We start from the raw sequence: 7,800 nt of genomic DNA on the forward strand, positions 1-7,800 counted from the left end.
TCTTTACACCCCTCTGAACTTTGCTAGCATTCTCCCATATATTTCTCTTATACACATGAATTATTGGGTATTGATTTCTTTATAAAGGCTTCGAAGAAATAGGGTTAGGTATGAATCTATGAATGATATTCATCCATCTTTCCAACTCAATTCTTTATAATTTTCCTATTGGTTGCATACTTTCTCCATTTTTTTGATTGGTTACATGCTAATTGCATAGGGAATGCATAAGATTCAATCTTGTCTTTTAGATCCTTTGAGATTTAGCTTGAGTCGACTCAAAAATGGTTTACATCTAAGTTTTTGAAGCCAAAAACTCATATGTTGATCGTGTGTTACTCAGCACTTACTAATTGTTGATGCTCAGCATATATAGGAATTTTATCTTGCTCAGGTCCTATACTTTACTCGGGACCTATAGTGACTCAATGCTTGAAGCTTTCTTGGCTCCTAAAGTTTAGTCGACACATACTATAGCTCAGCATCTATATCATACTTGGCATAAACTTTAGAAATTGGTTAAGTGTGTTGACACTCAATTGTCAAAACCAATTTGAGACCAACAGAAAAGTATTAGAAAAATATTAGAAAAAAAATTAGAAAATATTAGAAAAACATTATAGAAATATTAAAAAACAATAGTGTAGAATTATTATGAAAGCATTACTAAGTGAAATATTAAAAAATTGTTAATTTCTTGTACAATATTAGAAAAAAATAAATTAGTATTATAACATTAGAAAATATTAGTATTTGACATTAAAGAAAATAAATTAGTATATACAACATTAAAAAATATTAGAAAAAACCATTTTATATTAGAAAAAATTTATAAAAGATTTTATAAAAACATTACAAAATATTAGAAAAAACATTAAACTTGAATTATTAGAAAAATATTAGAAGAAACAAAAAAAAAACAAATTATTGTAGAAAATTAAAAAATACTAGAATGAGCTAGATCTAGACATAACCCTAGAACTAACTAGAACCCTAAAAAATAACATTAAACATAACCCTAACCCTAACTCAAACTCTAACCCTAATTTATAATCTCAACTCAAACTCTAACCCCAATTTGAAAACTCTTCAACCCTAATCTTTAAACCTAGAGTTCTATAACTGAAATGAACTAATGTAACCCTAGGTTGAATCGTAACCATAATCTAATCCTAACTAAAGTTAACCAAAACCCTTAGATCTCTAACTCAAACCCTAATATAAATCAAACCCTTAGATCTAAATTCCTAACTGAAAACTCAAACACTAATATTTACTCATTTACCCTAGAATTTCTTTTTGAATCAAATGCTAACCAAACCCTAATATTTAATTCAAACCCTAAATTAATAATCTAAATTGAAAGTTTCCTTTAAGTCAAGCTCTAACTCAAATCAAGTTTAACTAAATAATGTACAACCATAACCCCAACCAAGCCCTCTAAAATCTAGTTCACTTAAACCCTAATCTAGAAATCATTTGAACCCTTCAAATCAAACCCTAATCTTTAAGTCAAATCCTAATCTTAATAGATAACTAGATAACCCTAGAACCTAACCCTAATCATAACTAATATCATAATCTTTAAACCCTAACTCAAATTGAGACCCTAATCTAACTCAAGTTACCCTAGCTTAAACCTTAGAATGAAATCCTAATCAAATCTAAATCTAACACAAACCCTATTAATCTAACCACGTAAGTTCCTTATAAATCAAACCAAGTAACCAAACCCTTAGATAGATCTCTATTTATCAAACCCTAGAATCACATGTGAGGTAATCTTTAACTTTAATAAAACCCTTTAATCTAAACCATTTAAACCATAATCATACCCTTTATCAAAGTAATTTTACCATTGAGTATACTTGCTAAATAGTTTATAATGTTAACAAGTGAAGATTAGACCTCTTCATATAGTGGTTTTAAGAGAAGGTGACTTGACCTCTTAACTGAAATTTCACTTTCAAGTGTATGAAAAAAAATAAAATTTAAATGTAAGATATAAATGAACAAAAAAATATTCAAATAGATTCATGTTTCATGACATTCCAAAAATATATTTGTCATTAGCCATGGTTATCTAATGGATTCAAAAATATTTGTCCTACTCCCTCCAAACAATAGAATAGCTTTAGAAGACAAATAACGTAAGAAGGAAGAAGGAAAATATTTATCCTTAACACCTTTCAAGTCACTATGAGATCTTTCATAATATTGACTCTCCTTAATTTTTTCTCTATCAAGACAAACATAGAAGTAGATAATGCTCAAAACTATTCACACTCAAAGGTCTTTGGAAGGATTTTGATGTCTTAGAGAAGTTTATTATTTATATTCAAAAGATATTATTTCTCATCATTTCACTTGGAGATGTGAAAGAGAGCTCAAGGAGTAATATAAAGTTGTAATGAAATATATTTTAAATACAAAGTATTTTCGTTGTGTTGAATTAAAAATTAAAAAATATACTTAGTCATTTGGAAAATACATTCTTATTCACCACTATTGAGTTTAATATTCATATTTTTTATTAATGTAATAAATAAATATTAGTAAAGAAAAATAAATAAATTAGTTGGAAAAAATCAAATTTTTAATAATGGAGATTTTAATGGCTTGTTCTTTCTATTAAACTTGGTGTATAACTATCAATTAACATCTTAAAATGGTTTGACATTTTATTAATATCACTAAAGTACACAAGTTGTATATGCATCATTATACTTCATTGAGAAAATATCCATATAGAAGTGATTAAATGCGAGAATAAAAATAGCCATCTTAACAATGCAAGTGTCGCTAGTGAAATTTAAATAAAATCTTTTCTAAAATTGCTAGGTGTTTAAAATATCATATGTTTTCGAAAATAGTGGAAACAGTTACTAGCACATACAACCATAGTTAAGTAGGTGTTACTTACAACAAGTCAATTTGTGATATTCGAATTATGATATTTTTGTAAGGATTAAACTTGGTGGCCTATAAGAAAAACTTGTTAAGTCATGTTTTATGAGTAGAGGTTCACAACAACTCAACTCTCATGATAGGAAATGGAAAAATTATCATTCATTTTATCTAGTGTAAAGGTACCAGTAATGACAGCATAACTTATTAAAGTTAAGGTTTTATTTTATGGCCAATAATGACACACTCTATAGGAGATGTTATACACAAAAGGTTCAAAATGTGATTTAAAAATCGGTCGACTAATACAAAACCTCCATTTCACCAAAAACCATTTCACTCATATCACCAATTGTTATGGACAAATGTCCAAGTATTGGTTCATAAATCTCTAGTAGTGGTACATAAATGGACCAATCAAGAGCATATATATATATATATATAAAACATGTTATTGTACATATAAACTTGATCCACTACTAGAGTTTTTATTTTATGAAAATGAATGAGCACTCAATTATTTCACCTTGAGCAATAACTTGTAGGTTTCCCCTAGGTGACACTCATTTAAAACCACTTTACATCTAGAGATCAATACCTGTAATCATTTTCAGAACTAAAAATAGCCTATTATAATGACTTTTTATTGATAATACATTAAATATCTCACATTTGACATAGTTATAATTCAATAATTGTATCGATATATTAGAAATATTATACTATCAAATTTATTATTTTATGACATTCATCAATTTAAATACATTATCTTTTGGATTCAATATATGAATAATAAAATAAAATTAAAAAGTTCTATTTCTATGCATGTTCACATTATATCTAACATTCAAACCATGTTGGGGGAGAAGAGATAAAATATGTGCACCCTAACTTTAGGGGTTCATGTTGGCCAATACATGGAACAGGTATACCAAATTTTTGCTTCACTGCCCAAGGTGGCTAGTTGGAAAACCCAAATCAAAATTTGATCCCATTTGGAATTAATTCACAACATATAACAACTCAATTACATGAAGGTAGCCAAAAAAATTCATTTCATTTAATCAAATGGGACATGCAAGATCACCTATATAAAGATTCTTAAATATTGATGTGAAACTCTTAGACATATATAGGTTGCAATTCTTTCAATACTCTTGATGTGTCAAGTATAACTTTGATATCTTTTGATATTAAGTATTTTTTTATCTCCAAGCACTTTCATTTTCCATACTCTATAATTGTATTGGTTATAACTTAGCTAATGAGATCCTATTTTCTATGTTTTTATGTAGAACAAGTTTTAGAATAGCATTTCTTTGTTTTGTTCTTTGTTTGGGATTCTTCAAAAGACATTGACCATCCTTCCTTAAATTTCACTTTCATTCCCCCTATATGCTGATGATGGAACTGTAAGGAAAATTAGGATCTTACCTAGGCTAAGGCATATAATTCTTCTAGCATTTTTCCAATACTGACCCACTTTTTCTACAAATTTAATCTCAGCTCAATAAGAACAATAAAAACTCTCTTATTAATTTAAATATTAATAGGATTACAATAGATTTTTTTAATTAAGTTATCTATATATACATATATTTCAATTGTGTTCATAATTCATTCCTTGGCTTCAACTAGAAACTCGAGTGGTCTAGTATGAACTTGTAAGACATGTATATGTGATGCAAGTGTCAACTTATTCAAATAACTTATATTCGAGGACTTGTATCATAAAAAACAACAAACTATAATTATATATATATTTTTGATAATTTTACTTTATGTCAGTTCTACAGTTTTTTAGTTGTGAGCTTTAAATTGTATTTCTAAACCATAATAAATATTATATCCCAACTTCAAACTCAAACTGTAATCTAAGTTCTCAAACTAGATCTAATGTTACAATCCTAGCTAAAAACTCAAACCCTTATCTATCTAGAAATGCCACCCTTTAATCTAACTCAAGCTCTAACATGTATGATTTCAAGTAATGGAAAAATCATTTAGCCCTAATTTCTTTAACTCAAACCCTTTTTAATCTAAATAAAATAGTAATCAAACCATAATCTAACTCATTTCAAACCCTTTAAGTCAAACCTAGGTACTAATCTTTAATTGGACTAAAGTATTAAAAACTCAAGTTCCCTTTAACTCTAACTCTCATATATGCATGTGATCGTATAAATTTTATTGATATGTACATGTGCTATAGATTATCTAGACATGTGATGTATGTGATTACATATATCTTTTAATTTAAATAAAAAATTGTTTGTACTTGATTTAGATAGACATGTGTACATGTTATAACATATGTAAATATTATATCTATAATTAAAAATTTTTATACAAAGTAACTCCATCAAATGTTGTACAAATATGACTTCACATGATCAACTTGCTCATCATCCTACTGTAGCTCCTATTGTGGATCCTATTGCAGCTCCTCCTAAGGCATCTAATGTGGTTCCTATTGCGGCACCTGATGCAGTTCCTATTTGAGCTCCTCATGCAATTCATCATGTTGCTAATTGTTAGGCTCATGATGTGGCTTGTAGTGGGGCTCCTATTGTGCCTCATCATAGGGCTCATTGTGGGGCTCATGTTGCAGTTCCTGGTATAGCTCCAGGTGGTGTAGGTCTTGACATAGCTCTTGGTGTAGCTCCTGTTGGAAGCCTTGTACCTATAGCTTCTACTACACCACCTCCATTCATTGATATCAATACATTATTTGCATTTTTAGAGTAGGAGGTTCCTAGATTACAATAGTCTATATTGTCCTCTGATGATGGTATATATAGAGACATATGTTCTACTATATGTAGGATTTTATAGGATTTGACTACTAGATTTAGAGCTTACCATTCATTTTCCCCTGACATATTAGCTTACATATCAAGGGAGCTTAGGGCTGAGATTTTAGGAGATGCATCTTTTGATGATGTCAAGAGGGTGGCCCCCAAATATGTTATGAAACAAGATCTCTTTCCATCATATGAGGGTGCATAGGGTAGGGTGAGAGGCTACTGAGTCATACGATGCAGAGATCTTGTTATGGCTAGCATGATCTATCCTCATTCTTTAGCTGCACATGGTCATTATCCTAATAAAAACTAGATACCTCTTTATTTTGAATAGTAGTTGTATGCTAAGTTCCACATAGAGCTCAATGTCAAGTACATAGAAATTCTAGATTATTACGGATAGGGGCATGGTCAGATCACAAATCGTGACCAGTATTGTAGTGTACAGTGTCTACCACCTCTAGATGTGAGACAGATCACTAGACAAAGACTACCTCTAGTGACTCCAACACATGTGACTATTGTAGATAGAGGATTCATTGCTTCCCAAAGGGGATAAATTGATAGTATTAGACACATTGCATCTACAGTTTCTAGTATCACATCTGATTGTCTTGTTCGTTATATTCATAGTTGACGGAGTCATCCAGGTCAACCATCTTTAGAGGCATCTAGTAGGTCTTCAAGCACCTCCTCTGATGATGCATATAGAGCTGCCAATTTACCAGTACCAAGCGATGTTCATGCTCTTTTAGGACAACATCTGCATATAGATTTAGCACTATATTTTTTGGAGGATTTTTTGCACAACATTTTTTATATTTTTGATACACAAGGGATGTCAGTTCACTTAGTGATGCAGGCGATTAGACACCATTAGAGCCCTATAGTTCCATAGGCATAGACTACACCAGTGACATTTGATACACCTATGCATAGCTCACAACACTCTGCACCAGGCTCATGACACTCTACAAATGGCTCAGGCATATGAGTTGGAGATGCTAGGATCACAGCTAAGGGCCTTGATGATTTTGGTGAGTAGTTACAAGGGCTTTCTAAGATTGAAACTAGTTCAGGCATGGGATTATCATTGTACATGGACATGTTATTTGGACCTAGCATTGATTCTACACCATTACCTAGCTAGTTACATAGTCCACTTCACTCATCATTACTAGCAGTTGGAGATTGTGTTGTTGATAGTGGTTTGGTACATTTTGGAGTTTTAGGAGATGATGCTAGAGTATTAGGACACACTAGTGTTTCAAGTAGTAGAGGTGCATCGATAGATGATACGAAGGAGTATGATTTAGATCATCCTCCACCTCTAGAGACCTAGGTACACACACACACATATAATTTATTTTTAAATTTAAATATATGAATTTAAAAAATTCAGCTTAGGTACATATTTAATTTGAGAACTATAATAAATTATGTAGGCATAGGTCACCGAGCTCATGAATACATCTAGTATCGGGTCAGGGTATGTACATCAAAGAGATGATTCTATTGAGGCACCCAATAGTACTTAGGTATAAGCTTTAAATAGTTTGTAAAGTTACTTATGTTTTAAACTAGATTTATATGCACTCATATTCAATTTGAACATGTATACACATGTGTATATATATGTTTCTAGATAGTTCTAATGTGTGTGTGTGTGTGTGTGTGTGTGTGTATTTGTAGGGCTTGATTGATGCGCCTTAGCCACAAGATGTACAAGAGACTTGATTAGAGGGTCATTCTATTTGTATGCATCTTGATGGGCCCCTCTAGTAGTAGTAGATTTATATATTAGATGCATACATTTATATATTGGAGACTTTGTATATATTCTAGAGAGTAACATACACATGTGTATTTTAGTACCTTGATGGCATACATACATGTTTGACCATTTATTTGACTCTTTAGTACTTTAGTAGTTGGATGGTCACATGTATATGACTTTTTATATTTTCTTACATGTATACATGTGTATTTGAGACTTACAATTTGCATATGTATGCATTTCAGTATCTAGTCTATATTAGATGTAGATGTTTATTCTTGAGATGTAAATGTATGTGTATTTTAAAAAAAA

The sequence above is a fragment of the Cupressus sempervirens genome, chromosome 5 (assembly GCF_028749045.1).
Source record: "Cupressus sempervirens isolate cs-2001-9-10 chromosome 5, ASM2874904v1, whole genome shotgun sequence".
Lineage (NCBI taxonomy): Eukaryota > Viridiplantae > Streptophyta > Pinopsida > Cupressales > Cupressaceae > Cupressus > Cupressus sempervirens.